Source organism: Caretta caretta, chromosome 4, assembly GCF_965140235.1.
Source record: "Caretta caretta isolate rCarCar2 chromosome 4, rCarCar1.hap1, whole genome shotgun sequence".
Lineage (NCBI taxonomy): Eukaryota > Metazoa > Chordata > Testudines > Cheloniidae > Caretta > Caretta caretta.
The window spans coordinates 47088789-47100366 of record NC_134209.1 but is presented as its reverse complement, the minus strand read 5'-3'; the positions used below and the strand labels follow the sequence as shown (position 1 = coordinate 47100366).

At 38.0% G+C, this 11578-nt stretch overlaps 1 long non-coding RNA gene across 1 annotated transcript; it reads left to right on the top strand.

Annotated features, from left to right (window-relative positions):
• Positions 1-252: 252 nt before the first annotated feature.
• LOC142071748 (uncharacterized) lies at positions 253-4503 on the top strand. Its single transcript, XR_012667938.1, has 3 exons — positions 253-543; positions 2989-3071; positions 4392-4503. It is a non-coding gene; the product is annotated as an uncharacterized LOC142071748 (long non-coding RNA).
• The last annotated feature ends 7075 nt before the right edge of the window (positions 4504-11578 follow it).

Below are 11578 nucleotides of genomic sequence, written 5' to 3'. Positions count from 1 at the left end.
CTTTTATCTGGTGCATGATATTATTTGCAGCTTGGCTCTGTACTGCAGGTTAGTGTTGTATGTAGTATGCAACTCCCATAAATTCCATGTTGGCTCTTTGAGAAACACAGGCTTCCTGGATCTTGTTTCTGAGATGTAATGCCAGAGTGACATGAACGTTACACAGGAAGCTAGAATTGCAGCAATGTTAGGGTATTTTGAAGTTGCATAAGTTAGAGGAAATGAAGATCAGAGGGGCGATACAGCAGTGTATTCTGAATCAATGCTAAAATGTATATGTTACTAAGTAGGAGTCATTCTGATCCTGATTTTCTGGAAGTGTGAACAGGGCTCTGATTCCAGTACAGACCTGGAGATCAAACCTAGGAGAAAAAGGCAAATGAAATGTTTGACCTGGAGCATGAGGTGACTTTTCACATCTGTAGCTACAGTACAGGAAGCTAACAACTTTTGATCAGAAATACAGAAAGACAACATATTTGAACTCTGGCATGAAGGGTTTTTATAACTGTCTCAGAATGAAAATCTCCAGCTAAATACCAGGTGGGGAGTTTTATTACCTAACACAATTACTTAATGAATATGCAGTTATCTTTATACCTAATGATATTTTTTGATTTCATATATTCACAAGCAGTCGTTAAGTTCCAGTTCCCCTTTTGCAGGAGCGGTACAATTTTGGGCCTCCAAACTTGCAGGTGCAATTGATGTTAACCAGTACCCTCAGAGAATTCGTGTCTAAATTATAATCATTTGTACACATAATTGTAAGTGCAAAAAGCAATCCTAGATCAATGCTTGGCTGAAAGTCAGGCCCGAAATATACACAGACTTTTGATGTTGAAGGAACTTATTAGCTTGCCCCTGAGGAGAGGTACTCTGTGACATGGCACCAAAAGTGTTTCTTATTTCTAGTGAAATTACACACTTTGTAAAATAACAAAGAGGAAAGGCCAGTATATGCCTCTGCGAACTTGAGCAAAATGTGCCAGATCCTCAGCTAGTTTAGTTTGGTGTGGCTCTCTTGACTTCACTGAAATGATACCTATTTATCAGAGCTGAGGATCAGGCCCAATTTATTTTTATGCTGCGGAGACAAAACCACTTAATTACCTTGAAGTAAAAGGTTGTAATTAGGGCTGTCGATTAATCACAGTTAACTCACGCGATTAACTAAAAAAAAAATCAATTGCGATTAATCGCCGTTTTAATCGCACTGTTAAACAATAGAATACCAATTGAAATTTATAAAATGTTTTGGATGTTTTTCTACATTTTCATATCTGTTGTATTCTGTGTTGTAACTGAAATCAAAGCGTATTTTTATTATCAATATTTGCACTGTAAAAATGATAAACAAAAGAAAAAGTGTTTTTCAGTTCATCTCATACAAGTACTGTGTACAATCTCTGCTGTGAAAATACAACTTACAAATGTAGATTTTTGTTGGTTACATAACTGCACTCAAAAACAAAACAGTGTAGAACTTCAGAGTCTACAAGTCCACTCCGTCCTACTTCTTGTTCAGCCAACAGCTAAGAGACAAGCAAGTTTGTTTATATTTACAGGATAATAATATAAATATTTATATTTATATTTATATGCCCTCTTCTTATTTACAATGTCACCAGAATGTGAGAACAGGTATTTGCCTGGCACTTTTGTAGCTGGCATTGAAAAGTATTTATGTGCCAGATATGCTAACCAGAAGTCTTAAAAGAGCAATGTTTCCACTCTGATGTGGAAACTACAGAACCCAAACCACCAAAAAAGAAAAACAACCTTCTGCTGGTGGCATCTGACTCAGATAATGAAAATGAACATACATCAGTCCGTATTGCTTTGGATTGTTATCGAGCAGAACCCATCATCAGCATGGACCCATGTCCCCTGGATTGGTGCTTGAAGCATGAAGGATCATATGAATCTTTAGTGCATCAGGCATGTAAATATCTTGTGATGCCAGCTACAACAGTGCTATGTGAACTCCTGTTCTCACTTTCAGGTGACATTGTAAACAATAAGCTGGCAGCATTATCTCCTGCAAATGTAAACAAACTTGTTCATCTGAGCGATTGGCTGAACAAGAAATAGGACTGAGTGGACGTGCAGCCTCTAAAATTTTACACTTTTATTTTTGAATGCAGGTGTTTTGGTACATAATTCTACATTTGTAAGTTCAACTTTCATGATAAAACAATTGCACTAAAGTATTTGTATTAGGTGAATTGAAAAATACTTTTTATTTTGTTTTATTATAGTGCAAATACTTATTAAAAATAAATATAAAGTGAGCACTGTACACTTTGCATTCTGTGTTGCAATTGAAATCAATATCTGAAAACATAGAAAACATCCAAAAATATTTAAACAGTATTCTATTAATGTTTAACAGTGTGATTAATCACGATTAATTTTTTTAATCGCTTGACAGCCCTAGTTGTAATATGACATAGCAAGAGGAGTGGGAACTAGAAAGAGGTAAAGGGTCCTTTAATTATAAATATTTACCAAAAACTGAGGTGATCCATCAGGCCAGATCCTCAATAGTTGTAAATCAGCATATATCCATTGACCTATGGCAATTTACATCCACCGAGGATCAAATCTGATGTCTTTAGCTACCTAAACTAATCCACAGCTTCAGGAATTCTTTTGCTGAGACAGGTGTCATCTCTCTGACACAAAGAATCTGAGCAGACTGAGCTGAAAAAATTACCTTGTACTAATGCTCTTCTTTAATTCTTTCATTGCCTCCAATCTGCTGCATTTTCCTCTGAGGACATTTATAGTCACAGTTACTTTCTCTAGGCTTGCTTGTCATTCTCTTCCATTATTCCTTTTCTCAGAGCTCCTAACAGTCCCATGCCATCCCTTATTCAAACTTCTCATTACGTTTTCACCTTCACACCAGTTCTATAGCCTGGCTGTACTGTTCTCATCAACAGTTTCCTCTATTCCTCACTTTTTCCCCCTTAACCTCTTCAGATACATGTAAGATGAATATGTCCAGCCGGGAAAACATATTACAATGAAACTTCAAATGGAAAGCAACCACCTGGAAATTACAGGTAACTATAACTTCCATGTGAAAATGTCTCATTAACTTTAGTGACAATTTTACATGCAAAACTGCAGGAACAGTCCCTTTAATAGTATATTATAGAAGCTTAACTTCTTATTTGTACTGTGTGGAAGGTCTAAAATAAAAAGCAATCATGGCATTAACAATGATTAGTAATAATTTCATCCGAATTTCAGTTGTTTCCAAATTCAAAATGATCACAATATCTGGAGTGCCTTTTATTTTCTTACTAATTGGTGATGTATTTTAATTTAGTTTTTCCCCATTTTACTTATAATTTGTCTGATTATTTTACTCACACATTAATAGAGCAATACAAAAATAGGTATAGATATGAAAATATTTGTTTATGCCATTCAGAAATGAAAAGATATAAACAAGAGCCGGTTGGGAATTTTCAACTAAAACTACCCCCCACCCCCACCCCCCCACATCCCGCATCAGAAAATGTTGATATCTCAAAACCAACACTTTTCATAAAAATATATCTGTTTTGATAAACCTTTCATTGGGAAGGCCAGGATGGAATTTCTGGTCAAAATGAGAGTGAGACCGCAGAATAGCTAATAGTACAGTGGTTAGGGGACTTACTTCACATTCAGAAGGACTTGAACTTGGCTCTCCCACACCCCGATTGGCTATTTTGGGGATCATTCTCTTTTAATGGGGAAAAAAATCAGGAGATCTCAGTTTCATTGTGATGTGGAATACAATTAAGTTTCCAAACCTCAATTTTTTTCCACCAAATGGAATTCTTGTTTTCTTGCCAGCCCAACAAAATCCCAATTTACATATGCAAATAAAAGACATCCAGTTTGTTGTTTACAGAATTAAAGTTATATAGTGAGAATAATATAAAAAAAATAGTGAAGGGATTGTGATAGGCACTATATACAACTCTGAGAAAGATAGGTAGACACAAGGAAACTAAATAGTATGAGTTTAAAACTTTTCATGAGTTATAGAAACAGACAGCTGGAGAAACAGAGAAAGATACAGCACAAGAAATCTCTGCCAGCTGGCTGAAGTTGCACTGGAAAAGGTTCAAATGCCAAAAATGGCAGGAAGAGTCTAGTATTAGATGAACACATCCTGATTTAAACCAAAATTACTTTCAAATAATAATTTTCCTGTGGGAGACAGACATTTCTGGTAACAGGGATTCATAATTACTTAAGTATTAATGATTAAGAAATTAATGACTTCTGTAGTTTGTAATTAAGGACACACAGGCTTACCCCTGTAGCCTCAAAAAGTGGTAGAAAAATAAATTGACCTTTTCCGATTTGACCCCCTTTTTTTCCAGCTTGGACACCAAGTAGACGAGAAGAAAATCAAAAGAGGATCCCTGACCTTTGCTCACTCAGCTCTAAATGGATGGCATAATTAATCACCAGGCTGATTATTTAAATTTTTCATACAAGCACAATAGTTTTTAATAAAATGAAGTTTTCTTATCTCAAAGAGCTTTTCTGGTGTGGTTGCTGCTGCTGTTTTAGGATCTGAATGATCTTAAGCTGTTACTAATTATTCTTTTCTTTTGTTGGTTCTCCATTTCTGTTGTGGGGGGAAGAGATCATTGCCCCCTCGTTAGCTGAATTTGAACTGATTGGCAGGTACCCATCCTGTTGGTGTATTTGTGTTTTGAACAATATGTTTTTCTAGGCAGGGACTCACTTTTGTACCGTACTTATATACTAACTTGTCTGTGCAGTGCCATCCACTTGAAATAGTCCAGAAAAAATTATCTGGATTCCGTGAGGCTTCGGGGCAATCCCAAGTTTATGCAAGAATTGAGGCTGAATGTGGCACCCCTGTGGAAACAATCACATAGCCACACCAAAAAGATATGGCAGGTAATATTCAGAATGCTCCTATACCAAAAGGGATGCTGAGGTGCAGTGAATGCAAGCTGCCTGCAGTTTGGATTACCTGCTTCCCAGAAGTCCCTTCCCTTCTCTTGCCTGTGATGGGAACGTATAGTCCTTTGTGCCTCCCCTCCCCTGGGCCTCTAGGAAGGGACTCAAGATTCTCTTGCACCAGTGGCATCTGGTGCTTCTTTTTCCTCAAAGTTTTGGGGAGTTGGACTGTCTTCTTCCTCATTTAATTGAGTAGTGGAGGCACAGGAGTGAAAGCACAGGGAGGGTACACATGAGTGGTGGGGTAGGTGCACGTGGAAAGCATCAGGAGTTAGCATCATGTGTATAAGGAGGTGAGAGAGTAGTAGGTAGAGCAGGAGTGGGTGATGAGTGGATATTAAGTTCAGAAAGGCTGATGTAGAGGACAGACAGGTTGATTGGCTCGGAGATTACGTATGCAGGGCACCTAATGCCCTTCCTGGCAATTCTTGCATATCCTACAAGCATTTATAGGACTTTTTGGGTAGGCTATTCTAGTAAATGAAAGCATAAATAAGCTAATAATAAACCTATTTGTTCCCTATTTAAAAATAAGAGGGAAATCTCTATTATTTCACTGAGAATGAAGCCAAGTCAAGGTCAGTCTCTCAATGGTGCTGTCAGAGAGAAAGATTAAGAGAAAGGGGACAGAGAAGATTGCCACAGGTATTAAAATTACATCCTGGAGCTTTTAAACACCACACTATTTGAGTGACTGAATGCTGTATGCCCAGCTTGAAAGGAAAGCAGTGAGGGATTGGATACTGGGTAGTGCAGTGTGCTGTGGTTGTGTGATCTTTTCATTTCACAACGGGAAAGTATATGATAACAATGTCCCCTTTCTTTCATCAAAAAATTAGATATCAAAAATATTCCCTTCAGTACCTGTGACCCCTTGAGGGGCTCATGGTATTTGCCAGTCTTCACTTGGCAGTGCATCCCACTTCCTCATCTCCAAAACACAGACAAGCTGTTTGTATTTTAAACTGTGACAAGTGTCATTGAAACAGAAGTGCCAAAATAGATACATCAGCCTTTTCCACCTTGGAAAGTTGACGGACCGCTACTTAAAATAGGTTCAATTTATCTGTCAGAACATGATATATATTTGTAACATTATTTCTGAAATTGTAACCTGATATTTTATCACCTCTACCAGCCAGATGACTCTGTCACAAATTCAGCCTATATACTGGAATGATAGAAGAGGAAAGTGCTCAGATTTTTTAAAAAAATTAACTGTGACCTGAATATTGCCATTTTTACTCTTGGATTTTAAAGGGGAAATAGGATAAGTGGTAAACATACATACAGTAAATTCTAAAGAAAATAGTAGATACTAATGAAAGATTTGACTGAACACTGTCTTTAGAAATTACTATTAAAATCTCAATAAAGAATGATGCTGTTGATTGACACAAATCAAAGTAGTTTTTCCACATGCCTGAAGCCTTCATAACATATTCTATATATTTTTCCTTATAGGTAAGGAATCTATCAGTTAGAGGGAGCTAGCTGTAACACTAGTATCCCTTTAAAGAATCCATAATAAATATTACTCTGCAATTACATACTGTAGCAGTTTCCATCCAAAGAACTCAAAGCACATTGAAGTTGATAGGCATTGTTATTGCCATTTTACCAGTGTGGCAGCTGAGTGTCAGATGAGCTATGAGGGCTCAGTCCCTGTGATAATCAGAGCAACTATTTAGGTGCCTAGTTTTGAACATTTTGGCCTCACTGACTTGCCCCAGGTCAGTCATCAAGCGCATAGCAAAAGTGCTAATTTAATCTAACCAGGTATTTCCAATGTGCCCATCACAGTGGTATCTGATCACTTATCGATCACAATGAACATGAGCTACAATATTTACCTGTGGGTTAAGTGCAGATGCAGTCTATGCAGAGACTAGCTGGAAGAGAAGTGTTTTCTAAAGCATGTTCATAGGCTAGAGCCTCTTCAAAGAATTTAAACATACAGAAAATGCCCTGATCACAGGTTTGTCCCATATATTGGGATTCCTAGGTTTGCTGTCCCACAAATATTTCTGAGACCCTTCTTTTGCACTGTTTTTTTTGTTGTTGCTCTATAAATACCTGATGATTGAATATAGGGATTGTGACATCAGGTGGTGTGGAATTTGGTGGCATATGGCATGAAACAGACAAACAAAACTATTATAGAGATGTCTAGCTAAATAGCCATTTCATAAAAGTTTAGCTCCATTGAAAAAGTTTCTTTCTCCTCCCATTGTAAAGTTAGGTCTCATTTTTTTTCAGGGCAGGGTTTGTGTGTTACATATGTCTTTATTGGTCCACTCCACGATAACAAGAAATTAAAAGCAAAATTATTTAGGTTGTAAAATAAGAATTCAAAAGTTAGGAAATGCCAAATTTGGGGTTGCTCATGTAATCGTAAGTCTGTGTAGTTGTGCATCCACGCAGTGCACTGTATGAGGCAGGAATCTTGTGGAAAAAATAATATCATGTAATTGAAGACTGTCTCATAATGCATTCACACAAGTGGTCCAAATGAAGGCTGCATGAGCAACCTTAAATTCAACATTTCCTACCTTTCAAGTTCTTGATTTTGAAAACTAAATAACTCTTTTAATTTTATTTATTTAATTTTTTATGCTTACTGTAAAAGTTAAAAACAAGTTCTATTATACACAATTGTAATAATACACATTAGCAGTAGTGTTTGCACTCTGGACCTTCATCACTGTAGTATAACTCTCTACCACCTACATGACACAAAATGTGACTCCCAGAAACTCGTTGTGCAGCAGTGGACAGACTAGACAAGGATGGAGTGGGACCAGGGTTGAAGAGGTAGTGCTGGAGCTATGGATGCTACTCCAGTAACCTTTGCAGAATCTCTTGAATAGCCTCTACAAAGTAACTCTGCTGTCACTCTGCAGCTGCAAAGGGCAAATTTCTCCTCACAGATCTCCACAGTGCCCATCTGAGAAAGTCAGCCTGAACATTGAGAAGTGATCTGCCTTAACAACATTAAAGATGTTCATAAGTGTTTCAGTTTCCAGTAATCTGAAAATTAGTACCCAATAATCTAACCCTAAGTCTATCTAACACTAAGTCTATGCAGATATCATCAAACAGCTGCTCATTTTATTTGCAGAAAGGTTATAGGATGTGAAAGCACTAGCAGGCACAATTCTCCTAATGTTTATTTGGCCCTGTCATCAATATAAAGGGAAGGGTAAACACCTTTAAATCCCTCTTGGCCAGAGGCAAAACCCTTTCACCTGTAAAGGGTTAAGAAGCTAAGATAACCTCACTGGCACCTGGCCAAAATGACCAATGAGGAGACAAGATACTTTCAAAGCTGGAGGGGGGCGGGGGGAAACAAAGGGTCCTCTGTCTGTGTGATGCTTTTGCCGGGACCAGAGCAGGAATGCAGGTCAGAACTCCTGTAAAAAGTCAGTAAGCAATCTTATCAGCTTTTAAGCCACAGTTGTATTCACTTACATTTAGCAGCATTAAAATGCATATTGTTTCCTTGCATTAAGTTTTCCAAGTGATCTTAATCACTCTGAATCGGTGACCTGTCCTCTTGATTATTTACCACTCCCCTAATTTTTCTGTAATCTGCAAACTTTATCAATAATTTTACATGTGCCATATTATACCATTCTAGGTTGTTTTTTTTTAATCAAAATGCCATGCAAGAGGAATTGTAGCTCAGAAGGGTGTCTCCAAGACATGATGCCTTCCACATCCATTTCCTGGGACAGGGTAGCTTATGCACCACCTAACACACAATCTAGCACTGGGGGGGGGGCCTTTTCAGAAATGTTCAGTGTTGGTTGCTCCAGCTAAAGTTATTGAGAGTTTTACCTTTGTCTTTAGTGGAAACTACTAGGCTACTACTGAGCACTATTGATAACCCCACCCTTATTGGTTCAAAGGGAAGTCTTCTTCAAGAAAGGACTTCAGAATCCAGCCGTTAGAACAGACCTTTCATAGTAATATGTTTCTCTAATTCCATGCACTAAGCAGTTTAAAGACAAGGGTGGGGACTTTAGTGTAGAGGTGGCCAGGAATTTTCTGATTAAACAGTTTTTTGGTTCTTGTTTTATTTTTGTTTTTTTACAGAAATCGCCAATTTGTCAAAAACAAAACATTTTCCAGAACCAGCCTGGTTTCAACAAAGTTCCTCCATAAAACAGGCAGATTTTCAACAGAAATCTGCTCGGTTTCCTGCCTACTCACTTGGTGGACTGCTGGGGATCCTACACTTTGAGGGTCCATGTTAGTGACCAGATGTCCCGATTTTATAGGGACAGTCCCAATATTTGGGGCTTTGTCTTAAATAGACCCCTATTACCTCTCACCCACTTCCCAATTTTTCACACTTGCTATCTGGTCCCCGTAGGTCCATGGCTGTAGGGCAGCCCATCCAAACAGACTCTCCTAGGGTCAGGGGCCCCAGGGCTTCCAGGCCCCCTGCCATAGTTGTATAACAGGAGCATCCAGCTTCCCAACTCCAAGACAAGGGGAGTCTCCCAGAGATGGGACATCATTAGGAATCCCCCACAGCCAGGGCTGCCAGCTGCTCCATTTTATTTTGGAAAAAACAAAAGGAGAGATTTTGATTTTTTCCAAATGAACATTTTTTGGAATTTCCTTTCCACAGGAAGATTACACATTTCCAGATACTCCCGCCCCCCCCTTTTTTGAAATGTTAGAATTTCCAGCGGAGCAGAAATTGAGTTTTGACCAGCTCTGCTTTAGTGTGCTTATATGGAGCCAGCTCTTGTGCAGTGCTTTGTGCCATACTTTTGTCTTAATATCTTTCCACTCAGAGATTTGCCTTTATTTGTGGTTTTGTCAGTCAGTTTTGAAGGCCGTGATTACAAAGGGGTTAAACGCTTCGGCTACTGGAAGAACTTCCTGAACTTTACCCCCAAATGCAAACTAAACAAACTGAAGATTTATTTAGATTCTAACTCTTTAAAACAATATTTTTCATTTTGCCTACCTCTGAGTTCTAGCTGGGACAGACACAGAGTTGCTGAAATACCACAAAAAAGGCTGCTCAAAACATTTGTGGCCTTAATAGAAGCGAGTGAGTTTTTATAGCTAAGCCCACAAATTTCCTTCCTTTTGCTCCTTTCTCTGTTTCTTTTGCATTGTTTCTCTTTTCTTTTTCAACTTTCTGGCTTGCCATGTTTTTAGAATGTATATATCTAGAATTAAAATAACATTTTCCATCTTCTTCATCCTGGAAAATCATTGAGTAACTGCAACTTACATTGACTTCTGTGGGAGGGACAGATGCTCTGCATTTCTGCACCTCTCAGGATATCATGTGCTTGAACTAAAAAACAACCAAAAAACAAAATTAGGTCTCCAGTGGTAGAGTTCTAAGATCAGGCAGGCCTTCAGGACAGAGCAAAGACTCATATGAAGTGGGGTTTCATGAGACTTCCAACGTTTATTAAACCTCAGGCCTCATGTAGGATGTGTTTTATTTTTTGGCTGGGTGAACCAGAAGGGTGAAGATAGTTGACATTTGAAATATTTGTGGAAATTTTGATCACCCTGCCAAAAATTCAAAATAGAAGTGAAAGTCAGTTTTCGTACACAGGCCTAGGCTAAGATGGTAGGAAATGGGAACCGAAATTGGGCTTCTAAATAATTTAATTGTCCATATTTGCCTCCTACATGTTGGCTGGTTTTCAAAATGTTCTGCAACCATTAGCTCCCACTAACTTATTTACCTTCTGCTTCTTTAAGTAATGGATTATAAACCATTTAGAAATCTGAACTCCCAGTCTGAAATCAGAAATACCATGGCATGCTGTGAAGAGCCAGTGAAAGGCTACACATACAAAAATGTATCAGAAATTTGAAATGAAGGTATTAAACTAACAATGCAATGTACCCAAATATAAGCTCCATATTGGGTATAGAGAAGTGAGTACACTTTTGTTGGAGCATTAATTATAAATTTAAAAAGAATCCACAAGTTCCATTGCTGTAGTGTCAAAAACTCATATTTACTGATTTGTTCTTGCAACTGCACTTGTTACAAGAGATTTTGGCAGCGATTCGCCTGCTGTGCAGCTGAAGCAAGTATATGTGTTGCTATATAGCAAGATAGAGTATAGGCTCCAGCTTCTCCTCCAGCCTATCAATATCAGTAGTACAACACATCAGGTGGTTAGAGTGCTGTCTGATTTGAAAAGAAATCACAAGACAAAGTTTGAGGACAGTCAAGAGAATGCAGGGAAAGGGAGATTCATTTTAGGAGAAGCAGAGGGAGGAAAAACAAGACTGAGCAATGTGATGGAGAACTATAACTTATAACTATATAGAGATAATAGAATATGAACAGTAAGGAGAGAAATAGTACCAGCCTATAAAACTCCTCATGTATATTGGAAGAAGAGAGAAAGAAATCTTGGTTTGGTGTATGGCTGTCAGTGAAATCATAAAAACCCAGAGAGCTATATAATCTGTAATAAGATGGTCCATCTTTTCTTTATGGTTCCACTGACAGGTATAGAAAACCCAATTCTTTCTCCTTCCCTACAACAAACAGGAAATAATTTTACAATTGTGCTCT